This window comes from Aphelocoma coerulescens (assembly GCF_041296385.1).
Source record: "Aphelocoma coerulescens isolate FSJ_1873_10779 chromosome W unlocalized genomic scaffold, UR_Acoe_1.0 ChrW_unloc_scaf_2, whole genome shotgun sequence".
Lineage (NCBI taxonomy): Eukaryota > Metazoa > Chordata > Aves > Passeriformes > Corvidae > Aphelocoma > Aphelocoma coerulescens.
Window position 1 is genome coordinate 3,554,691 of NW_027184081.1, and position 26,272 is coordinate 3,580,962.

Here is a 26,272-nt window from a genome sequence, read left to right on the forward strand (position 1 = left end):
CTATGTCTCCACCTGCTAACAAGAAGGAATCACAAGCTTTCCTAGCCTTCTGGAATCCTGGAGAATGCATATTCCAGGTTATACTCAGATTGTGAGCCCTCTCTATCAAGTGACTCAGAATTATTTTGAGTGGGGCCTTTAAGCAGATCAAACAAGAAATAGCTCGTGCAGTAGCTCTTGGGCCTGCCCATACAGCACCAGCTGTTCAAAATGTACTCTACACTGCAGCTGGGGAGCAGGGTCTCACCTGGAGTCTCTGGTAAAGAACATCAGGAGAAACCCAGGGTCACCCATTAGGGCTAAGGAGCCAGGTGTACTGAGGAGCAGAAGCCCACTATAGTCCAACTGACAGAGATATTAGCAACATTTAAGGGGTTTTGACCTGCTTCAGAAGTTCCTGGTACGGAAACATCTCCTCTTGGCACTGCGATTGTCCATGATACACTGGATGTTCAAAGGAAACATCCCATCTACACATCATGGGACCAGCCCTATGTGGAGGATGTGGGTAGTGTTGATCACACGTGTTGGATTGAGGAAACCCAATGGCCCAGGAATCCTGGAAGAGATTGTGGACTGGCCAGAAGGCAAAGATTTTGGAGCATTACCTAGCGAGGTGGCTCGTGCCCAGAAAATCTGGAGTGAAGTTGAGCCTGGGAAAAACGGGGAGGGGGGAGGGGAAGGAAGGCCTTTTAAGATTTTTTGTTTTAGTTTTCATTATCCTACTCTGATTTGATTGGTAATAAATTGGTAATAAATGGTCCATTGCTGAGGTGAGCTGCTCCAGAGTTGTCCCAGTCTGCAGCAGAGTGGCAGATCTTGGTGCTCGGGTAGGGTTTCTGAGGAAAGGAAACACCAGGGCAGCAGAGACCCACCAGGAGCCAGCAGCTCTTGCAAGAGACACTGATGAGGCCTGAGCCTTACCAGGGCAACTGTGGCTGCCCACACACCTATAAAAAGAAGTCTACGGAGAGCTACGGACCAGAGCGGGCAGAGTGTGGCACATCAGTTCACACAGAAGGGCATACAGGAGAGTATAGGCACCCTACCAGCTCAAGATGTGAATTCCATTGGTGTTCACTCTCAGAAGGAGGTTAGCTATGATATCAACCAACAGAAAGATATGTGCTGTGCACTTGCCAGAATGGATGTGGCAACCCTGCTCTGCCCTCCCCTGAGATGGCAACTGGAACAGCCACTAGAAAAAAAACAAGATCAAGGGATCCTGTATCCTCCCTGTGCCAGGCTGAAGGCAGTAGCTTAAAGGAAAGGAGTGAATGGAGGCAAGTCTACTCTCGGGGTGGCGTGTGAACTGCCTCCCTGCCTACCTTGCCTTCCCAGGTGTCTCTGTACAACAGGCATGAAGGTCTGAATGTGGAAGGCCAGTCAATGAATGATGTCAACAATGGTCCATCTACACCAGAGGTGTGGCCAAGGTCAGAAAGGCCTACCCCCCATATCACAACTGCCTTCATGAGGAAGACATGTTGTAATTGTAGGTGAGGGGAAAAGAGTCCAATATGCCAGATGGACCCTCCACTTAGGGAAGTCTGCTGCCTCCCTAGGGCTTGGGTTAAGGATATCACTACAAAACTTCCTAGCCTGGTACAGCCCTCAGACTACTGCCCATTCCATGTGGATGGCAATGATGCTGCAATGCATAGTCCAAGAGCAATCAAAAGACACTTCGGGGCCTTGGAACACTTGGTAAGGGAATCTGGAGCACAGGTAATATTTTTCTCTAGCCTTCCAGTGGGCAGCAACATTTGAAGAAACAGACAGACTCAGTCTATCAATATTTGGCTCCATGGCTGGTGTCACGGCCACAATTATGGATTTTTCAATAGTAGGTTGGCCTACATGGCACGAGGCCTGCTGAGGTTGGATGAGATTCACCTTTCTCAAAACGGAGAGGGCCTTGGCAGGGCTGATTGACAGAGCTTTAAACTAGACTTGAAAGGAGAGGGGGATAATATCAGGCTTGCCTGTGACAAACTGTGGGATAACAGGCCAAGGTTTGAGGGATGGGGAGCTAGCAAGGGCCGCCAACATGATGCTCTGAGAAGTGCTGGCCACACTGGAGCACACTTGAAGTCTTTCAAAGATGAGCCAGGTATTACTGAAAAACAGTCAAAAACTCCTTAACACCAATGTAGCATTAAGAAGCAGGCATTCTTTATTATGGTGCCAGATGCACCAGGAGATATCCCCACCAGAAACATGTATCCTGAGTACAGAAAAAGCTCCTGTTTATATGCTGTATTTTACATACATATTCATAGGTTTTCCCATAAGAAACATACATATGATAATCATTTCCCCAAAATCATTAACATATGTTCCCTTCTCTTTGCATATGCTTACTTCTGTCCTGGAGGTCCCTCTGGTGATCTCTGGTGGTCACAGACCCCAAAGTTATACCTAACTGCTTGGAGAACTGGTATTCTTTCCCAAATGTGGAGTTAGGTCGGCATACCAAGGCTGACTCATTATTTTGAAAGACCCTTCTTGGTCAATGTTTAACATGATCCTATAGAATAAGCATTGTGTAGTTTCATAGACCAGTAGTTTTGTAGAATAAGAACTGCATTTTTCCCACCAGGTGAGCAAAAAATTTGTCATCTGGCAACATAGGGACTCCTGCGGGAATAGGAGCCAACAGGGAAACACTGATGAAAAACCTTAAAGGAAATAAGGGATTGTTACAATCCAGTTTAAACATAGAAGAGCAGAGGAAACAAAGTCTCTGTGAATAAAGTGGATCAAACACAGAAAAGTTTGAAATATACCCAAAAAACATGATTAAAAACCAAATGAGGTTAGATGTTAGTGCCAAAAAATTGATATATTTTATTACAGGCCAGTTATTACAGCTGGTGATGGGGTCCGAGGCTGTGATCCAGGAAGAGATGACCGGTCCGGGGAGATGGTCCCGAAAGGAATCGCCTTCCCTAGGTCCGGTGTCTTCCTCTCAGCTGCTGGCAGAGGGGCCCTTGCAGAAGCTGTCAGCTCTTTAGTGATTGTCAGCTCGTGATTTCAGCACAGCTCTGCAGGGCAGCCTCCAGGCCAAGCCAGACCAGAGAGAGAGACGAGAAGGCTCGTTGTGGCTGGTTCCGCACGGGAAGTAGCTTTATTATGGGTCCCCTCTGGCGAAGGGGGGAGCCAGTGATGGATGCCCTCTCTCCAGGGGCCCGAGAGAGCTTGCTTTTATAGGGATACAGGGGATCAGTAGGGGACCAATGGGTTACAGAGGGTCTGGGACAGACCAATGGGTTACAGAAAGATCTGCATAGTGTCTCCCAAAGGATTGTGGGTCCACCTTTCCTCGCCATGATCCAAGAAGTAGTTGCCTTTCCAGGGAGTCCTGCTGGGAGATTGCGAAATCTCGTCTCAGCAGAGATCCCTCCAGGGCAAGGGCTGGGCATACCCCACAATATTTTATTTAATAGTAAAAGAGGCAACGAGAAAGAGAGAGAGAGAGAGAGAGAGAGAGAGAGAGAAAGAAAGAAAGAAAGAAAGAAAGAAAGAAAGAAAGAAAGAAAGAAAGAAAGAAAGAAAGAAAGAAAGAAAGAAAGAAAGAAAGAAAGAAAGAAAGAAAGAAAGAAAGAAAGAAAGAAAGAAAGAAAGAAAGAGAAAGAAAAGTGTGCGTGGGGGGTGGGGGGACAGGGAGAGAGTGACTGGGGTTAGGTAGAAACATATCACCCTTCCAGGTGTTGCTCCCCTCCATCTGGTCTTCTGGGTGGTGAGGGTCCCCCGCTGCCACCACGCCATGCCACACGATGCGGAAAAGTATAGAATCCAGTGGATTAATATACGTTTTGGGCAGGTGGGAACTCCCATGTGCCTCCCTTGCAGGGGGCCAGTTTGACACTGTCCCTTGCAACACTGTGGATCTGTTGCATCATGTTGCAGTGCTCTGGTGTAGGGTCTGGGGACCCCTTGGGGGGGGGCCTTTGATTGGCCATGACACCTCCTGCTGTGGATGGAGCTTCTTCTGGGGTGAAGGGGCCTCACAGCTGAGCTGGTCTGCACAGCGGAGGATGGGGGTTCACTGCCTCTCACCAGAGGCTTTTTCAGCACACACCCAAAGCCTCTTTCCCCCCACCTTTTAGTGTGAGGGTCTGTGTGAACCTGGCAGCTGATAGCCCTGGGGCTTCGGTCTCCACTTGGAAGGTGTTAAGCTTGTGCTCTGTGAATGTATTCTTCTCCCCCAGCCCTGAGTTGTTACTTTATCTTATCTTCATCAGCCAGCGATGTAGGGCCTCAGTCAGGGCCCCATTCAGGGTGTGGTGGTCTTCTCTGCAGCCTTTGTAATACAGTTTTGCTATAATAGGCAAAGGTCCTTCATGAAGATGTTTAAGTCATAAACTATAATATTTCAGTCTCCAACAGGGATGTTCCTCTAAGAAGGTGAAATAACCCAGCTGAGGTGCTTCTACACCAATGCATGCAGGATGGGCAACAAACAGGAGGAGTTGGAAGCCACCGTGCTGATAGAATGCTATGACCTAGTTGCCATTACCAAACTTGGTGGGAAAAATCTCATGACTGGAGCACTGCTATTGATGGCCAAAGATGTCCAGAAGGGACAGGAGAGTGAAAGAAAGAATTTGTTTTACATAGGTAAGCACAAGCAATTATCATAAGTAGCCAAGTATTTAGCACAAATATATGTAAGTACTTAGCACAAGTTAGCATAAGAAAAGCCTGGCAGGCCTAACTGGACATGAGCATCATTTAACAAAAAACTTTAGATTTAGTATACCAGAATAGCTAACTGGCAAGTAGGGAATTGCCCCTGTGCAAGGAAGTGATAAGGAAGACTACCTGCTTTAAGACACATAGACTGCTTGTGGCCAGCATGTGAACACTAGCTTAAAGTATAGGAAACCGATGCAATGTAGTTCTAACAACCTCCTTATCAAATACTAACCTTCAAAGTGTAAGGATGTATGGTATTTTTGATGAAATTGCTACATAAACCCACTGAAATTTGTAAGTAGAGAAGTATTTTGGTGGGGTGTGTGATGCTGTTTTGGGGTGACTTTGTGATGTGTATCCCCTATCACTGCCCCATGCCCAGAAAATAATTTTGTGCCTTTCTGTGCCTTTAAACTGAGCCTGAGAGGGAGCAGAGAGAAAACCGAGGGAACTTTCTAAGCAGTTTGTTTTCATGTTTTCAAGGACACAGAGATAGAGAGGGATCTGTGTTCAGCTGCGACAGCAGAGCGAGAGTGGGGAAAGCACCCTGCTTGCTTTCGGCCAGTTTTTTCAGCTCCTTTTTCTTTCTCCGGAGAGAGACGGAGAGTGGAACTTTTGTTTTCCTGGGACTTTGTTTTTTCCTTTCTTTTCCCCTCTGCTGGACTGTTTCAACATCAGAGTACATCAGGAGGAATTTCCACTGAGGCCTTGGCCCTGGAGGTGGGCCCACCACCCCGTCCCAGCTCCAAGGAGGGAGAGAAAGAGATCTATGGAAGGACTCTGAAATTTTCCCAGGTTTCTCTCAGCAGAACAAAAAGTTTTTATTATTTAGCATCATTATCTTTTTCCTGTGTGTCTGTTAAATAAATAGGTTTTATCTCTTTCACTTTCCTTTGAAGAAAATTTATTTTTTTCCCAAACCTGGTGGAGGAGGGGTGGTTGTAACCTGCCTTCTCTCAGAGGATATATTTCTAAATTTGGCCAAACCGCAACAGATGCCTTAAAGACCCTAGAAATGAAACAACTCACTTTTGAGATTATATTAGTATAGGAGGTAATATAAGGGCTGGTCTGTATCGGAGGCCTCCAAGGGGCAGATATGGAAAATGCCCATTCCTGCATGGGGTGAATACAGTTTTATAAGTTTAGAAAATTAGCATAATTGACAAAAATTTCCAATTAGAGACATAAGTGGTGAGGTAATTCCCCCTTTTGGTTTCACCTCTTACTGTAGCCCCCATTTAGATAGGAACTAAACTTTATTTATGAAAATGTGTCTCAAAGAGCTGGTTTCAACCTTGGTGTTATGAATAGATGTGGGGGTTTAGATAAGTCCTTGCCTTTTGCCCAGGCCTCTGGCAGCAGGCAATAGCTTTATAGGGGTGGCCAGCACCCCAAAACCCACTCTTGTTTGCAAGTTCTTTAATAATGGCTGATTCTGTCTATTATAGAATGAATTATTTATTTAATAGACACAAAACTAACAGACATAGACTTAAAACAGACTACCTACTACACAGGCATAAGACAAAAGAGACTACTAGTAAATAAATACAGCAAGAAGTTAAAGGTACCTATTAATTTTACAGCTAGCAAAGAAATAATATAACTTAGGATCCAATGTTTCTTACCATCCAATTCCTGATGGAGCACACATCGAAATCCTTTTCCTCAATTCCCAGGAAAGTAACCGCGGAATCTGCATCCAAACTCCAGAAAGAAGTCTCGCATGCTTTCAGAGCGTGTGTGTAGAAGGCTTCTGCCTCTGTGATAATTGTGTGTGCTTTTATAGTTTTTGTAAAACAGTGTCTCTCAGTCAAGAATATTTATTTTTCTTTTATCTCTTCCCACATCTGCTCTCCAGACTAAGATGTTGATTCTTAGCTAGGGGCCTGAGCCCTTTTGGCACCAGGGATGACCCCTTGCTGGGCCTGTGACCTACCTGGGTTATCTCTTCCATATGCACCAACCATCTGTGGTAGAGAGCAGGGGGTAGACACATCCTGCCACACTTGTCTCCCAGGAAGAACCAAGATGGGATAGGAGCCTTGGACCCCCTGGCTTGGAGCCTCTGGAATGTGTTTTGTCTTTCTGCCTATCAGGGTAGGGAAAAGGTAGGGAAAAGTACTGGAGCTAGCTAGGAACTATATAACTATAGAACAATAGAGCTACAAATACATATGAAGGAAATATAAAAGCAAAAAGGCAAAAATCAATTCGGCATCATGCGGACCCCTGCTTTCCCGCCGGCTAAAATAAAAGTGCTTTCGGTGTACAATGTTTGTCTGTTGATTTCTTTGAATCAGTTTGGCGAGCCAGCCAGGAGACCCTCTGTTCGGCTGTGGGACCCTGGGGCCGGAGGACTTACCTGGGTGCCCCAGACATTTTGCCTGTAAAGGACACAGGATCTACATGGGGACAGACAAGGACCTGAGGTACGTCATACACAAAAACACTTTACTACTAACCGTCCACATTTGTTATGTCTGTTACTTTGTTACCTGTGGTATAAAGTAATACTCGTAAGTTGTACACAGAAGCCCCACCTACACGGCTTGTTCAAACAGTGTGGGTTAGAGTCCCACCTACACAGTCCCAGGTCAGGAGTTAGAGTCCCCTTGGTGAGTTAGAGTCCTGTGAATCAGGAGTGGTAAACTAACTGGCATTAATTAAATGTGGCTGGAATTTGGATTGGGAGCTGGTTTAACAATTTTATTAAGTCTAGTATTATTTTGTGTGTGTGCATGTATTAAGCCTGTCACTGCAACATGGTTTACTCCTTGCCTATGTTAAAGTGAGGAAGGAAATGTACTCAACCCTGCTTTACCTTTTCCTTTGGGTATAGAATACTATTAAGTGGAGTAGAAAGAGTCAGAAAATTAAGTGTGTATTCCAAGGTTCATCTCTAGGAATGCAAGAACTGGAGACTCAGAGGGAAAAAACATTGTATGAGATTGCAGATTGGAAATTAAAATTGATTAAGCATCTAGAGAAGTTAGGATATTATGAGCAAGTTTTGGAGGACATAGATCACTGGCAGCCTGGCTGAGAATTTTGTCCAGCAATAGGTTAGTCTCTTTTGGATGCTAGGACAACCTTAAGTGCTAAGACAATTTTCTAGCTTGGAAAAAAACCCTAAGTACCCTTTTGTGTTGTATGAAAGTGTGAGTGTGCATGTAAAAGAAACATGCCACAGGCACAAAGTAAGTGGGAGTCCAGAACCACATTTCCATTGTCCCCGTGAGAGGCTTGGCCAGTGCATGCTGAAGTGTATGGTGAAAAAGAACAGAGTGACTCTGACACGAATGAGACATATCATCTGATATGAAGTGAGTGCAGAAACTACCTGCATTTCCACTTTACGGTGATGAGAGTGGCCAGGGAAAAGTGAAGTGACTGAGGCCCTATCCTCCTTGGAATCCTCCAATCCCTTGTTTGTTGTGTGGGGGGCATAGAGGTTATAGTCCTTTTGTTTGCATATGTTGCCAGAGTTGCAGGAGACAATATTGGTGCAGGGCAGCCCAAAGATGCCCTGTGTGTACGAATTGTAGTGTAAAAGGAATAAGAGCAAGGAAGGGAGAAAAAACAATAATATATAGTATTCAGTATGGAAATTTAAGTATCATCGAAAAGCAGTAAAGTATAAGAGAAAATAGAGAATGGGGACATTGGCCAATAAGGCAATAGGCCCGAGCACCCTGAGATGCATATTGAAACAATGGGAAAAGATAAGAAGGGCACCAGGGAAAAGAGAGAATAAGAAAAACCTAATTAAATATTGCAATCAATTGTGGCCCCTTTATAAATTAAAGGATGGAGAGAAGTGGCCAATAAACAGAACCTTGAGTCATAATAGGTTATTGCAGTTAATATTGGTTTTGCAAAGAGAAGGAAGATGAAATGAGGTGGTGTACTTGAATATGTTTTTTTATCTGAAGGATCACCCTGAATTGCAGCCGGAATGTAGTTTTAATTTGACCCCAAGGAATCTTTTTGTGTTGGCTTTGGAGAAAGTGTGGGGTATGCCCAGCCACTGCCCTGGAGGGACGTCTGCTGAGATAAGGAGATTGAGCAATCTCCCAGCAGGACTCCCTGGAAAGGCAACCACTTTGGCCATGGCGAGGAAAGGCAGGCCCACAATCCTTTGGGAGACACTATGCAGATCTTTCTGTAACCCATTGGTCTGTTCCCATCCCAGATCCTCTGTAATCCATTGGTCCCTTACTGATCCCCTGTATCCCTATAAAAACAAGCTCCCTGGGGCCCCTCCCAGAGAGGGTTCTCGTCCCTGGCTCCCCCCTTCGCCAGAGGGGACCCATAATAAAGCTACTTCCTGTGTGGAACCAGCCACAACGAGCCTTCTCGTCTCTCTCTCTGGTCTGGCTTGGCCTGGAGGCTGCCCTGCAGAGCTGAGCTGGAATCATGAGCTGATAATCACTAAAGAGCTGACAGCTTGTCCCGGGTTGGGTTTGTAACCAGGCGGAAACACCAATTTAGTGTAGTGGTTTGGGCTAAAATACTCATTACTGTTTATCTTCTGTGAGATAAGAATTAGGAGAAATGCAAAGCAGGCACCAACTTGAATGAATATAAAGAAGTTTATTAACAGACCTAAAAGAAGAAAAGAAAAAAAATTATACCACCTTTAGAACTCTCCTCCTCCCCCCACCTTCCTCCCTTCTCCCACTGACAATGTAAGGACAACCCTTAAGATGTTCAGTCTGTTTACCACTTCCATAATAACCTTGTTCAGTCCATTTAGAAAGAGAAGTCTCTTTTTGCTCATGCTATGAAAACAGTATCACACCGAGACAGCCACCCACTTCCAAATATTGTTCAGTCCATTCAGGAAGAGGAGTCTCTCTGCTCGCGATGTGAGTCCCTTCCCCCGACTTGCAGCTTTTCCCGCAACTGCTTTCGAGGGTCCACTCTTGAAGTTTATTGGGGTACAATTTTAAGGCTGAGCTGTTCAGAAACAAAAAAAACAGAGGCCCTTCTCCTTCCCTGGGAGCAAAGGGTCATCTTCATCTTTAAGACTATCTCTGGAGGCATCTCTAGGAATTGAGGTTTTTCTCCTTTCCTCTTTGGAGCAAAAGTCCTCATCTGGTTCATCTGGTTCATCTCTCTCTGTCCAAACTTCTCATGAAATTACAGCTGCGGCAGCATCTGCCTATTGCTTATGACTTGAACACTCCACCCCCCATATCTTCATGAAATTACAACGGGATACTCTGATATATCATAGCTTCACAACAGACTTTCAGCTTTAAGCATCTCCTCTCTCTCTTCCCTCAGGTTTTCAGCTCTTCACAGCAATAAAAGGGTTAATCTCACCTCGGCCTTGCAGCTGGAATGTGGCTTATCGCTGCTGGTCACCTGACCTCTGCCGGAGAGAGGTGCCGCTTTGCTGAATCTCGGCCGTAGTGGAGGGGGGGGGGTTCCGAGCCTCTCCGGCTGCCCACGGCAAGGCAGTGGGGGGGGTTCCATGGCTGGAACAGGCCCAAGGCTCCAGGCTGGCTGTGGCCCGGCCCGGCCTGGCCCAAGCAGGGCCTGGCCAGGCCTGCTGGCTCCCGCACGGGGCCTGCAGCCACCTGTCCCAGCGCCGGATACGAGAGAGAGCTTGGGGGGGGGAGTTTGTCTATTCTTAAGTGTTTATCACAGAGGCGGTCACAACTTTAAGTGGCTTAAAGAATTGTCCATATTCAAACTGGCCAGCTGATAGGTTCTATTAGGTCCCAGAGGAAGCTGTAAGCACCCCTTAGCAAGGATATCCCTTCCGGGACTATGCTTGCTAACCTATGACACAGCTTCTGCAAGGGCCCCTCTGCCAGCGGCTGAGAGGAAGACACCGGACCTCGGGAAGGCAATTCCTTTCAGGACCATCTCCCCGGACCGGTCATCTCTTCCTGGGTCAGAGCCGCTGACCCCCATCACCAGCTGTAATAACTGGCCCCTGAACAGCCTTGGACCCTGGACCCCCGGACCTGGCCTGAGCTGTGTCTTGAGCGCCAAGACAGAACCAGCCATCCGTGTGCTGCTCCTCTGAAGATAGGCCTACGTTTTAGCAGGCCTTTTGGACGGGGACAGTTCGAGACCCTCACCTCCCACCTAGGACTGAAGTCCCTGAGGATCGAACTGCCAGACCATCCCCCCAGCAGACCTTCCAGGAGCCAGCCCCACCAGAAAACGGGATTAGTAAGTTTAAATTTGGGGCTCTCCTCCTCTTGTGTGCAATTTTAAGTAATTTTGGGGAGTTTTTTTCTCTTTTTTCTGCTGAGGGAGGAACTAAGATGGGACATAGGCAAGCTAAACCCAGCCTTTCCCAATCCGAGAGAGACCTATACCCCTTTCTTCTGACCCTTCTCTTAAAATCTGACTTTAAATTCTGTAAAGGTATTCTTTCTAAGAAAAATCTTAAAACTTTCAGTAATTGGATATCTCTAAATTTCCCTGATGCTACCACAGATTCTGTTCTTTCTGATCCGTTCTGGGACAGAGTGGGGAACAAACTGTATTCCTCTCAAGCCTCGGGAAACCTCTCTGTTTCCAAATTCATTCCTTTATTACATTTACTGGTTAAAATGTGTCGTGCAAAAACCCTCCCTCAGCCAAACCCCTTCTCTGCCCTTCCCCCCTCCCACCCCCCCCTCCACCTCCAGCAACGGCCAGCCAGAGCGCGGACTCTGCCAGCCGCCCCGACCCTGGCCCGGCTGGGGCGCTGGCCACCTCACTTCCCTTCCCCAACCCCCTGTTCCCGGCGGTCCTCCCGTGCCCGGCCCCCCCCGCTCCCCCCCTCGGTTCCACTGCCACTCCCCAGGCAGCGCACGCGGCACCCATCCCAGACCCATCCCCCCTCCCCGGGATGGATGCCTCTGAGCCCCCCCCAGCCCAATCTCCCTGTGCCCCTGGTATCCCGCAACCCTCCCCGCACGACACCACCACACCCCCTCTCGCACCGGCCCGCGGTGCCTCGGAACCCCCCCACCCCACCGCGTCCCACCCCCCCGCGTCCCAACCTCCTGCCGCATCCCTGCCACACGCGGCCCTGCCCCCCCCCCCCACCCCAGCGCAGGGGCCCCATCCCAGCAAGTCACCCCGCCGCCGCTGCCCCTCCCTGCACCCACGCAGCAGGCATTGTACAACACGGGACCGGTCCCGCAGAGCCCCGCGCACGCACTGTGGGGCACGGAACAAGCATCACGACCCCCGCCAGCATCTGCCCCTCTCGCCGCTGGCGGGACCCAGCTATCCGCGGCACCGCCTCAGGCTATCGCCCATAGAATGGAATCTCCCTCCCCCCTTCCCCCACCGCAAATGGCCCTGACACCCTGGCAGGCGCCGGAACACCCACTCCCACCCCCCCAAGATGCATCTTGCACAATCCCTGCTGATGCTTCCCCTCTCCCTGCACCCCCCCTCCCCCTACCACGGGTTCTTGTGCAATCCCCTTCCCCCCCGCTGCTGCGCTAGAGCCTACTGCTCCCCCCCCCCCCCCCCCCCTTACAGCCCATCCCGACTCCACAGGGAATTGCGAAATCGACACTACCTGCAACCCGACCTTCCCCCAAATGACCTGCTGCTGTATAACCTCTCCACCCCCATGCTGCCACAACAGACACCATTCCCATCCCTCAAACCATCCCCGACCCCCTGCCATTCCCGCCCTGGATAAAGGAAAGTAGGCATTTCAAAAACGCCACACTACACCCCCTGTATCCCAGCCCTGCCCTGCCACAGCTTATCCCTCCTGTTCAGATGACAGTAGCAGCAGCTCTGACTCTGAATCAGAGGACCGATGGGCACAGACATGCAGGGAAGCGAACCGGGAGGGGGATCGGGAGTTGGCTCAGAAAATTTCAGCCTTTTCAGTCATTATAGGGAAAGGGAGGAGGGGTGGTCCAACTACAAAAACATGGGAACCTATTCCATACAAAGAAGTCAAAGAGCTTTGCAAGGCAGCAAAAGAACATGGGAGAGGGTCACATTTCTTTAGAAACTTATTGGAAGCCACTTTCTCTGCCTATACATTAGTACCACATGATATTAAAAACATTATTTAACTGCATCCTTTCCCCTGCTGAATATATGTTATGGGAAAGGCATTGGAAGAGAGATTTAAAAACATTGTCTGATACTTATGCTAAAGATGCAAATCAGACAGATTGGAAAATAGAACAACTGGCTGGAGAAGGTGACCTCCCAAAACCCCTAGATCAAGCTACAACCTTACCTGAAGTAGCATTACAAGACATAGCTATTGCAGCTAAAACATCGCTGCTCCTTACTCCTGATGATTCTGTTCCTACACAATATTTCTCTAACATCAAACAGCAAATGAAAGCTTCATTCAGTTTGTTGATCATTTAAAAGCTAGCTTAGAGAAACAAATAGAGAGCCCGGAGGGACGAAAAGAACTGTTGGGTTAACTTGCCATGGTAAATGCTAACGAACAATGTAAGAATATCTTGAGGGCCCTACCCATGGACACAGAACCCACAATAGAACAAATGATAGAGAGCTGTACTAGACACACATCCACAGAGAACACAATGACCCAAGCAGTTGTAAAGGGCATCACAGAGGGAGTTTCTGGTGCATTTGCTGCAGCAGTCTCTAAGGAGAATGCCCGCTGTTTCTATTGTGGCGAACTTGGACACTTTATAAAGGACTGCCCACAAAGGTCACCCACCCAGAACCATCGTGCCGCCTACCAAAGGCACCAGAGACAGCAACAGCACCAGTAGCGTCCAAAAAACTTCTATCGGAGCGCGGTGTCGAGGCCCCGTGCCTAGACAACAAATCAAAGGCCATACTACCCTGCCCCAGCTGTGAACTCCACATCGGACCACTGAGAGCAGACAACTGGACCTCACCCGGCACCATCATCCCAGGCAATGCCAGAACACATGAGAAGGACCCAACACACGGAGCGCTACCGATGGGAACCAGGCGCCGGCTGATAACATCACTGCCATTTAACTTTGTTGACAAGGGTTTTTATCATATTCCCACAGGAAGGTATGGACCACAGAACAGCCCATTGGAAATTCTTATCCTAAGCGATACCATCCATGGTCCAGAACAAATCTTTGTATTACCAGAGATACAAACAGTGCACCCTGGACAAGAGATTCTTGTCCAGCTTTGCTGCACGGACACACCTTTCTTTCTCCCACAGGGAACACCGATTGCTCAAGCTTTTCTACTTCCACAGAACCGCCCAGAACAGATTCCTCTCAATCCAACAGCAATGTGGACAGAGATTGTGGGCTCAAACAAACCGACCATTGAGTGCAGCTTGTTCTGTAAAGGAGAGAGGCTCTACTGCCCAGGGATGCTGGACACCGGAGCAGATGTGACCCTCATCGCCCACTCCGAGTGGCCAGGGAATTGGGAACTGGAGCCAGTGGCAGGTATGATCTCCGGGATTGGTGGAGTTGCAGTATCCATGAGAAGCAAATGAAATGTTGTCATTGAAGGACCTGAGGGCAAGATAGCGACCACCCGACCATTCGTGGTAAGAGCCCCCATCACCCTATGGGGCAGACACCTTCTATCTCAGTGGGGTGCCACTCTTACCATTCCCAGCCAGGATTTCTGACTGGGGCCACCGAGGAACGGGCGCTACCATCTACTCCCCCGCTCACCTGGAAGACCGACAACCCAAAGTGGACAAGGCAGTGGCCCCTTGAAAAAGAAAAACTCAGCGCTCTGGAAGCCCTGGTGGAAGAGCAACTCGCCAAAGGTCATATCACCGAAACCACCAGCCCTTGGAATTCCCCTGCCTTTGTACTGAAAAAGCCCGGCAAAGACAAATGGAGACTACTCCATGACCTACGAAAGATCAATGAGGTCATTGAAGACATGGGCCCCCTCCAACCCGGCCTGCCATCACCATCGATGCTGCCTCGAGACTGGATGCTAGCCATCATAGACATTAAAGACTGTTTCTTTAACATCCCGCTCCATCCCCAGGACGCACCACGGTTCACCTTCTCCATCCCCTCTCTTAATGAACAAGCCCCACTCAGAAGATACCATTGGCTCGTCCTCCCACAAGGCATGAAGAACAGCCCGACCATCTGCCAGTGGTACGTCGCCCACATTCTGTCCCCCATCAGGAGCCTGTTCCCAGAAGCAATCATTTACCACTATATGGATGACATACTAATCTGTGCATCAGAAAAAACTTACTTGGACAGAACTCTTAAAAAGACAATTGAAGCCATAGAAGAAGCAGGGTTCAAGATTCGGGAGGACAAAGTGAAGCACTCCAGCCCATGGACTTACCTTGGCCTCCAGATCCGTGAGAGAACCCTTGTACCCCAGCAACTAGCCATCAAAGAGGGCCCCAAAACCCTAAGAGACTTACACAGCCTATGCGGATCCATAAATTGGATACGCCCCCTACTGGGAGTCACAACAGACGACCTCACTCCCCTCTTCAACCTCCTCTGTGGCAGTGGAGACTTGGACTCTCCATGCGCCCTCACACCTGAAGCCTGAGATACCATCACCAAAGTCCAGGAAGCCCTGTCTTCACGCCAAGCCCATCGCGTTGAACCCAACCTGCCTCTCCAATTTGCAGTTTTGGGTAAGGCTCCCTGTTTACATGGACTGATCTTCCAATGGGACCCTCAACTCAGAGACCCTTTGCTGATACTTGAATGGGTCTTCACAAGCCATCAACCTACAAAGACATTAACCACCTTCCAAGAAGTAATGGCACATTTAATAAAAAAAGCCAGAACTCGTCTCCGCTCCCTTGCAGGGTGTGAGTTCACATGCATATACTTGCCATTGACCACTGGAGATCTGAAGCAGTTGCTCCAGACCAATGAGAGCCTCCAGTTCGCCCTAGATAGCTACACAGGCCAAATTTCCATTCACATGCCAAAACATAGACTTTTCTACCGTGATGCAGCTTTTAAATTGATTCCAAAATTAATCCAAAGTAGAAAACCTCTTAAAGCTCTGACCATCTTTACCGATGGATGTGGCTTGTCCCATCGGTCTGTCATGACCTGGAGGCATCCCAATACCCAAAAATGGGAATCTGATATCCAAATAGTAGAGGGATCTCCACAGATTGCTGAGTTAGCAGCTGTTGTCAGAGCCTTTGAGAAGTTTAAAGGCGAACCTTTTAATTTGGTCCCAGATTCAGCTTATGTCGCTGGCATAGCTATGAGGGCCGAACATGCTTTTCTCAAAGAGGTCTCAAATCAAAAATTATACCAATTGGTTTCCACATTAATTCATTTAATCTCCCACAGAAAACAGCCTTACTACATTATGCATGTGAGGTCACACACTGACCTCCCTGGTCCCATTGCCGAAGGGAACAGGAGAGCAGATGCACTGGCCATGCCAGCAGAGACTGCAAACATCCCTGACATCTTTGCCCAGGCGAAGTTGTCACATGCATTTTTTCACCAAAACATTCCTGCCCTTGTCAGAATGTTCAAGCTTTCAAAAGATCAAGCAAAAGCTATCATCGCAAAATGCCTGAACTGCCAGAACTACCAAATACCACCTATGGGTACCGGAGTCAACCCCTGCAGTCTGAACAGCTGCCAATTGTGGCAAACTGATGTAACCCACTTCCCATCCTTTGGGAGATCCAAATATGTGCACGTATCAGTTGACACATTTTCTGGGGCAGTGTTTGCGTCAGCCCATGCAGGAGAAAATGCCGTCCACGTCATCAAGCATTTTCTCCTTGCCTTTGCCACCCTGGGAGTCCCTGAAGAAATCAAAACAGATAATGGGCCTGCCTACACCTCCCGTAAGTTAAAAGATTTCTTCAACCAATGGGGAATAAAACACAAGACAGGCATACCTAGCAATCCCACAGGACAATCCATAGTAGAAAGGACCCACCAAACCCTCAAAAGAGTCCTCAACCAGCAACGGAGAGAAACAGAAATCTTGTCTCCTGTTGAAAGACTCTGTAAGGGTCTCTATGTCATTAACTTCCTAAATGGTACCTCATCAGTGCCTGACCCCCCAGTACTCCGCCACTTCTCAAACTCAACCCATGCTAAGCTCACGGAGAAGCCACCAGTGCTGATAACGGACCCTGAATCATACCAGGTCTCTGGGCCTTTCCAATTGATTACCTGGGGGAGAGGCTACACCTGTGTCCAGCTACCATCTGGCCCGAAGTGGTTCCCAGGAAAAAGTATAAAACCATACTTAGGCCCTACAAACACTGCTACCACAAACACCAAGAACTCTCCTGAGTCAAATACAGGACCTCCCCAAAACCAGACCAGCTCTGCATGGAGACGAAAATGTCGCCGGATGCCCACCAACCAAGAAAAAGATCGTCCCACCACACGGCAGCAGACGAAACAGAAAGCTGAACAAGAAGATACAGCAAAAAGTCAAGCCGTAGGCCAGACACAGCCTGAAAAACTGATCCTTAGTTTATATGTTATCACCCCTTTTTTACCCCAAAATATCCCCTTCCCTCAACCCTTGTCAAACCTCCCTAAACCCCAAAACCTCCCCTCCCACCACAAAGCTAACAGATCTCGCTTCTATTCCCTCTCAGAAGCCCCATCCCTGCCCAAAGATGAAATGTATCTACATTGATGCTGTCCTCACCGCTGCCTCGATGACCTAAAAGTAGATAATGACCTTTTTGAACGATGGGGAATAACAGGATGGATTGCATCTTTGATTAAGGGAGCTTTGTGGGTATTCATTGTAATTATTACTGTGTTACTTATGTTCTCTTGCCTCCTACTTTGCTGCAGAAAGGCTGCTGGGAATGCCTTTTTAATAAATACAGAAGGGGGAGTTGTGGGGTATGCCCAGCAATCTCCCAGCAGGACTCCCTGGAAAGGCAACCACTTTGGTCACGGCGAGGAAAGGCAGGCCCACAGTCCTTTGGGAGACACTATGCAGATCTTTCTGTAACCCATTGGTCTGTTCCCATCCCAGATCCTCTGTAATCCATTGGTCCCTTACTGATCCCCTGTATCCCTATAAAAACAAGCTCCCTGGGGCCCCTCCCAGAGAGGGTTCTCGTCCCTGGCTCCCCCCTTCGCCAGAGGGGACCCATAATAAAGCTACTTCCTGTGTGGAACCAGCCACAACGAGCCTTCTCGTCTCTCTCTCTGGTCTGGCTTGGCCTGGAGGCTGCCCTGCAGAGCTGAGCTGGAATCACGAGCTGATAATCACTAAAGAGCAGACAGCTTCTGCATGGGCCCTCCTGCCAGCAGCTGAGGGAAGACACCGGACCTCGGGAAGGCGATTCCTTTCAGGACCATCTCCCCAGACCGGTCACCTCTTCCTGGGTCAAAGCTGCTGACCCCCATCACCAGCTGTAATAAGAAAGATCTCAAAATTGAAAGAAAGGGAGAACTTAGAAGGTGTTGTTCTGCATGTTCCATAGGACAAAAATATCTAAAATATAAAGAGAATAAGAAAAAGATGGAGAATTTAGTTGCTCCTTTTGAGTCATAAGAAGAGGGAGGACAGGGAAGGCATTGGAAATCCCCAGTAAATACTGTGCAGGAAACTGTGCCTTTGAATCCCCCTTCTTCTCCGGAACTTGAAAGAGGAAGAACTCGCACTATAGAACCAAAAGCAGAAAGGAAGTTGTGGTATCATCACCCTTCAGCATTCCCCCCCTTCGGACCTGTTCGCAATAGGTGGGAGGCAAATCAGCAACTTTTTGGGAGATGGTCATTCAGGCACCATTACAGGAGGCAGCAGGACCTATAGGTCCCATGAAAATCAAGGTACACCTCTCATTAGCTAATTTAGAAACATGGAAATCTGTAGCTAGACAATACTGGGATAATCCATCAGGAATAACCAAAAGATTCAGGGCATTTGTTAAACCCCTGGACTCAGACTGGGAGGATATAGATCTAATGCTAGACGCTCTAACAGACACAGAGAAAGAGCTAGTATTTAAAACTGCATGAAATTGTGGAAAACCTAGGCTACGGGCAAGAGAAAATATAGAAGAGGCATGTCCTCTCACAAAACTTCCTTGGGACTATAATAATTCTAGTCACTATCAACTCCTGCAGAGGTATCAGGAATGGGTTCATTTTGGGCTGGAAAATGATATCCCTAAGGCTGTAAATTGGAATGCACTATATGAAGTAAAACAAGGGCCTCTTGAAACCCCAAGTGAATTTTTTGGACCGATTGCAGGAAATGTGCAAATATAGTACTCTAGACCCATCAGATGATTATGGCAAAAACCAACTCATTTCCCTTTTGCTGGGCCAATCCTCTAATGATACTAGACAGAAACTACAAAAATTAAAAACAGAAGACCAAAGGAGTATAAAAAAACTGCAAGAAGAAGCATGGTGAGTTTATAGAAATCGTAATCGAGTACAGCATAAGCAGCTGGAGAAAATAATCACTAATACTACTGTTGCAGTGATGCCATGAAGATTTTTTGCCTTTTCTTTTGTGTCGGTTTGGCCAAATTTAGAAATATATCCTCTGAGAGAAGGCAGGTTACAAACCACCCCTCTCCCCACCAGGTTTGGGAAAAAAACCTTTTTCCTCAAAGGAAAGTGAAAGAGATAAAAACTATTTATTTAACAAATACACAGGAAAAAAAATACTAATGCTGAATAACGAAACCTCTCGCTGTAGAGAGAAAACCTGGGAAAATTTCAGAGTCCTCCCGTAGTCTCTCTCTCTCCCCTCCTTGGAGCTGGGATGGGGTGGTGGGCCCACCTCCAGGGCCAAGGCCTCAGTGGAAATTCCTCAAGATGTATTCTGATGTCGAAACAGTACAGCAGAGAAAAAAAATAGGGAAAAAATGAAGTCCCAGGAAAACAAAAGTTCAACTCTGTCTCTCTCTCTGGAGAAAAAGAAAGCCGAAAACTGGCTGGAAAGCAAGCAAGCTGGGTGTTTCCCTTCACTCTCGCTCTCCTGTCGCAGTTGAACGCAGAGAGCTGTCTCTATCTCTGTGTGACCTTGAACAAGCTGCAAACTGCTTTGAAGTTTTGCTCAGTTTTTCCTCCCCCCTCTCAGGCTCAGTTTAAAGGCATAGAAAGGCACAAAATTAATTTCTGAGCATAGAACAGTGATATGGGATATACATCATAAAGTCACCCCAAGACATCTTTTATACCCCTGTTATACTTTTTTATAACTTCTGTATTCTTAGGGCTTTTTTGTAGGAACCCAGAGTGCCGAGAATATTTCTCTGCCTGTTTTGAAGGGTTTTTACCCCCCTGAACAACATTGTTTTAACCTCCAACCTTGGAAAAAACTGCCTACGATCAGACAAGAACTAGAAAACACAGTGGTGTGAATTAGGTGATAGACTACTATGTAAGATTATCACAGGGTGAAAAATTTAGAGGTTTTGGACTTCTCTTTGTAATAAATAGATAAGAGTAAAAAATATCAAAATGGAGGATTGTTGTTGTTCTCCAAACCTTCTTCTTCTTCTTCTTCTACTACTCCATATTCTGCAGTAAAAGTAATTTGGGATGATTGGACAAAGAATTCCGCAGTTCCTGGCCGTGTTACTGAATAATTGGTAGGAAAGTGAAAATAATATACGCTTCTAGTAACCATTGGTTAAATTATCTTTAAAAGGCTGTGTAAATCTTGATAAACACACACCTCTCTCCTTCTTTCGCTGATAAACACACACTTCTCTCCTTCTTTCGCTGTTCTATGTTATGCCTGGGTCATGCTAGTGACTGTTTCTCTGATAAGACTTAATAAATAACTATCTGGCAGCAGTGAAACTCCAGGAAAGTCTCTGTTTGTTTCTTGAACTCCTTGCAAGGACTTTTAAAACTCCCTCTCCCATCAGGAGAGATTTGATTTATGGCACGGTTCAGTGTCACTTTTTGCCTACATTCTTGGACTTGTTTGTTCAGCTAGAAGACTAAACATTTTAGAAGCTTCGTAGGTAGAGGATAGTGTGACCCAGACCCCAAGGTCCTCTCCAGAACACATTCTGTAAACTAAGATAGGACCATCCAGGAAAAGGTTCCTTGGGGAGGGGGGCTCATTGAAGCCTCTCACTGGGGAATTTTTGATAGATATGCTAATTAGTAAGATCTGTTATACCAGATCTTTTGGGGGTGTGCATTGCGGTGTGCATTTCGGTGCATTCGACCTGGTCGTAGTGTACCTAAGGATCCTTAAAATAAATACCAAGGTAAAATCCCTTTTTCCCTTCTAACCATGTTTGACTCTTGATTTTAAAACCAGGAAAAGGCATCAGTTGCTGGCGACCACGAAGGGACCCTAAAGACCTTGAAACTCGCAGTCTTGGGTTGGAACACATTTTGCTTTGTCCCTCTGTAGCGGTTTCAGTTTGTAACCGGGCGGAAACACCAATTTAGTGAAGCGGTTTGGTCCAAAATACTCATTATTATTTACCTTCTGTGAGATAAGAATTAGGAGAAAAGCAAAGCAGGCACAAAACTTAAAAGAATATAAAGAAGTTTATTAACAGACCTAAAAGAAGGAAAAAAAAATAAAATCATACCACACCTTCAGAACACTTCTTCTCCTCCCCCCCACCTTCCTCCCTTCTCCCACTGACAATGCAAAAAGACAACCCTTGAGATGTTCAGTCTATTTACCACTTCCATAATAACCTTGTTCAGTTCACTTAGGGAGAGGACTCTCTTGCTCATACTATGGAGACATTATCACGAGACAGCTGCCCTGGTTGGTTCTCTGCTCGCATCATGTGGGAGTCCCTTCCCATGACTTGCAGCTTTTCCCACAACTGCTTTCGAGGGTCCAATCTTGAGCTACTGGGGTACAATTTTAAGGTTGAGCCATTCAGAAACAAAAGTTCTCTTCACCCCTCTCTGGGAGCATTTCCATCTCTGAGAATAGAGGCCCTCCTTTCCTCGGAGAAAAAAAAAGCATCTTCATCTCTAAGACTATCTCTGGGAGTATATCTAGGAACAGAGGCCTTCTCCTGCCAATTGGAGCAAGAGTCCTCATCGCTTCCATCTCTCCCTGTTAAAATTTCTCTTCAAATCACAGCTGCTTCAGCATTTGTTTATTCCAGCACAGGTGCTTTTGCTCACAAGTACAGTTTGAACGCTCCACCCCCCATGCCTTCATGAAATTACAACGGGTACTCTGATATATCATAGCTTCACAACAGACTTTCAGCTTTAAGCATCTCCTCTTTCTCTTCCCTCAGGTTTTCAGCTCTTCACAGCACTAAAAGGGTTAATCTCACCCAGGCCTTACAGCTGAAATTTCGCTTATCGCTGTTGGTCACATGACCTCTGCCGGACAGCAGGGCAGCTTCAGCTGAATTCTTCGGCCGCACTGGAGAAGCCGTCTGCATGTAGCAGGGCTAGGGGGGGGGGGGGGGGGGCGCGGGTAGAACAGGGCCGCACGGCTCCAGGATGGCTGTGGCCCGGCCTGGCCTGGCCCGAGCAGGGCCTGGGCGGGGCCCGCTGGGCCCCATACGGGCCCTGCAGCTACATGTCCCAGCATTGGAAACAAGACAGAGCTCCCGGGGGTTTGTCCATTCTTAAATGTGGACCACAGAGGTAGTCAAAATTTTAAGTGGCTTAAAAAATTGTCCATATTCAAACTAGCCAGCTGATAGGTTCTGTCAGGTCATAGAGGAGCTGTAAGCACCCCTTTGCAAGAACATCACTTCCGGGACTATGCTAGCTAACCCATGACACCCTCTCTCTCTTCCGGCAAATTACAGAGGGGCCGGAGCGACGATGCAGGACTGTGACCAGGACTTTAGGACCCAGCACAGAAAGGCAGAAGCACAGAAAGGAAGGTGAGTTAAAAGGGGACCAATATTATTGATATTGTGCTAGCACTAGGGAAGGAGATCTCCGAGGGAGGTGGAAAGGTTGGGGGCAGAGAAGCCCATGAAAGGGGAAAGCTTAAACCTTTCCCCTGCAAACTGTGGAAAGGAGGGGACGCCCTCCATGGAGTCTACAAGAGCCAAGAGGCTGCAGGAGTGGTGTTACAGTGAGGATACTGTAACACGCCTATATCAAACCAGGAGTCCCGTGGAAAAGAAATATATATACAGACGGATTCTTGCTAGATGTTTCAGAGATGTTTATTTCCCCAGCCGCATGGCCGGGCTCTGCCGAGGAACTGCTACTGTCAGGACCCGAGGTCCTTTTGCCCGCGCAGGAAACACAAACCAACCAATGGGGAACGAGGCTGACCAGGGGCAGGGAAACCCCGTGCCTCCCTCAGGGCTTCCAGGGCTACATGGCGGGGGAGGGACCCCAACATCTCACCCGTTTTATTTTAATAAAAGGAGAATGAAGACAACTGGATAAACATAACAAGAACAGTTTCAAAACAAAACAAGCCACCCTCCTCAGTCTTTAAATGTCCAAACAGATTCTCTGGAACATCCTACGGCTGACAGAAGGGAGACAGAACTCTCTGGACATGCCTGTGGGGAAACTGAGGCAGGAGAGGGTTCAATCTCTTCCCTCCCCCTTTTCATCCCCCACTTGGCATTGGAAAGGGATTTTTGGGGAAACAATTGGCAAAGGCAGGGTTTTGTATAAGGAAGCCATGGATGAAAAAACGGATTGGGAATACGCTGGGGGTAATAAGACATAGGGTAAAAGGGAAAGGTGGGATTAGGAAAGGGAGACTGCAGGGGGGGGTTTACAATGGAGATATTGTCTAACATGACTACGATTTTTTGCATATATACTGCCTTTTACAGGAACACCATCAGGCCCAGTGACCTGCGATGCTTGTAACCCTTTTCTACCTTGTATGATTTTGAATTCCACCACCTCTCCATCTCCCAAGCTTGGGATGCATTTTTCAGGGTTATTCTTTTTAATAGCAGTTCTATGCACGAATATGTCTTGCTGGTTATCACATCTTGTTATAAAACCATAATTTTGTTTAACATTATGCCATTTCACTATCCCTAAGATCTTAGCTACTATGGTCTTTTCCTTTTTCCGAGTGGCTGCTGTTTTCTGTCTCGCTGTGTCTTTGCTCTCTCTTTCGGTCTCTTCCGTGTTGGAATTGTCGGCGCTGCTGGTTCCTGCGCGCTTTTCCCAGGGTCGCGTTTGGGGCAGGGCGGGCTGGGCCGGGCCGCACCGCTCCGTTCTCCGTGCGTCGCCTCCTCTGCTCTCAGCTGCGTTGCCACTGCCAGGGGCTGTGCCCACATCTCGGCTGGGCCCCCGAGCCCCCCCATGCCCTGCTCCAGCGCGCGTTCCGGCTGGGCACGGCTCCACTCCAGTGCCGCCAACCACCGCCTACGCGCCGCCCCTCTCCTTCGGGCGCTCACGGGGCTCGCTCCACCACACGCTGCGTGGGGCCGGGCGGGCACTGCTGGGTCACACCGCTCCTGCCGCACCTCGCTCTGCCACCGACACTGAGGCTCGCGTGGCTCCGCCCGCGCGCGGGAGCTGTCTCGCTGCTGCTCGCAGAGCGCTCGGTGCATGTGGCTGGGGTCGCACGGTCACTGAGCCACGCTTCCCTTCACCAGGACACAGCTGACATTGCTCAACAGTCTCAGTAATTAAATAATATTCACAAAAATATTCTTCCATCGGCATATATTTTGACTCAAAAATTAACTGTGTCCAAACGGTGTTCTAAAAGCCCATGGTAAGAATTAAATCCCAAGAAACATAGAAAAAGTTCTTAAACAACCATGCCAGGAAGTGTTTCAGTTCTTTCTGAGCTTGAATCAAGCTAAAATTTACAAATCGTTGTTCAAGAATCATTTTAAGTTTAAGTTTAAATGTCCATATGCGGCTCTGAAAGCCAAGAGTCTTCCCACGGTTCCTCCATAGTTTAGATATGGAATAGCAAAACAAAACCAAGAAGAGGAATCCAAAGTTTCCAGGGTTTACTCACACAAATCAGTCGCTTAGGTATCGGGGATCGTTCTGCTCACAATTCTCCCACCATTATGTTACAGTGGGGATTACTGTATCACGCCTATATCAAACCAGGAGTCCCGTGGAAAAGAAACATATACATGGATGGATTCTTGATAGATGTTTCAGAGATGTTTATTTCCCCAGCCGCATGGCTGGGCTCTGCCGAGGAACTGCTACTGTCAGGACCCGAGGTCCTTTTGCCCGCGCAGGAAACACAAACCAACCAATGGGGAACGAGGCTGACCAGGGGCAGGGAAACCCCGTGCCTCCCTCAGGGCTCCCAGGGCTACATGGCGGGGGAGGGACCCCGACAGAGTGGCTCAGAAGCTTGAGAAGTTGGCTGGTTGGTTGGTTGGTTCGTTGCTGGGGACATCGGGAGGCTGTGGGTTTGAATGCTGTTGAGACTAGATTTTCGTGGCTGCACATTTACTGTTTGCTAAAACTAGTTGCTTTTTAGTGCTGTTTTAAAGTGTTTGTGTAGTAAGCTAGATAAACTGCCTGGGAAGTCGGAATTCTGAGGCCAGATTGCAGGCTGAGTTCCGGAGTAAAAGCTTTCCTCTGGCAGAGTTTTTCTGTCTGTGAGCAAACATGGGTGGTGTTTTTTCAGATGAAAATGAGAAAATCCCTCCTAACAGCCCATTAGAGTTGATAATAAAACACTGGAAATGGCTGACAGGGAGAAAAACTACTTTGGACACCCGAGAATTGATCAGACTGTCCACACGAGTTTGGCCAACTTTAAAATTAAGTCAAGGAAGTTGGCCTCTCTTTGGTAGCTTGGAAAATGATATCATTATTGACCTGATGGTAGAAGTGAGATCATTACGTAGGTTTGATGAACTAAGATATGCAGAACTTTTTACTATGTATCTGAACAGGGAAGAAGCATATGTAGTAGAGAGATGTAATATGGAAATTACTTTAAGAAAGAGGAGGGGAGGGAAAAAGCTGCAGCAAGCTAGCTCACATACGAATATGGACAGAGAAATCGAGATGACAGATCTAGATATGGTGGCACCAGCTTTGCGCGATGGGGGGGTCTCCCCCCCCATTCAACCACCAGGGCAGCCCGCACAGGTGGGGGTGGGGGCGGGGGTGGAGGGGCGGTGGCTCCGCCGGCAGCACTGCTGCCTCCAAAGCCGCTGCCACCGCCGCCTCTGCCACAGTCCGAGCAGGGGCGGGGGAGGGAGTGAGCAGCCAACTCCAAGCCAGAGGAGCGGCGTGGAGCCTCCCCCCCGCCAGTCTCGTCAGGGGCGAAGGGCAGGCATGGAGGCGGGAGAGAGGCAGGCATGCCACCACCCCCTGACCGCCCCAGAGGCGGAGAAGGGGCGGTCTGGCTGCCGCCCCCTGACTTTTCCAGAGGCGGGCACAGGGGAGGGGAAGGGGCGGGCTGGCCGCCTCTCCCCAAGCTTCCCGAACACGGAAGTGAAGGCAGAAATGGGCACGGGCGGTTCCGAGTACCTACCTCAGTGCAGCGAACTGCAAGTTTCCGAACTAGAGACAGGAGGAGCCGGTCGCTCTCCCCACCCTGTGGAGCAGTCAACGTTCAAGCTGAGGGCAGACGGGATGGCCCTGACCCAGGCGGCTCTTGCGGAGCGAGGGACGGAAGAAGCTGCTTGCAGCCCCTGCTTCCTGTCATGGTTTAGCATAGTTTGGGTTTTTAGTAAAAAGGGCTTCAGCCATGGAAGTGATTCTCT

General features: G+C 48.1%; 1 long non-coding RNA gene across 1 annotated transcript; it reads left to right on the forward strand.

Annotated features, from left to right (window-relative positions):
* Window positions 1–9,291: 9,291 nt before the first annotated feature.
* LOC138102825 (uncharacterized) lies at window positions 9,292–25,651 on the forward strand. Its single transcript, XR_011147564.1, has 3 exons — window positions 9,292–10,896; window positions 22,397–22,474; window positions 23,396–25,651. It is a non-coding gene; the product is annotated as an uncharacterized lncRNA (long non-coding RNA).
* Window positions 25,652–26,272: the final 621 nt, after the last annotated feature.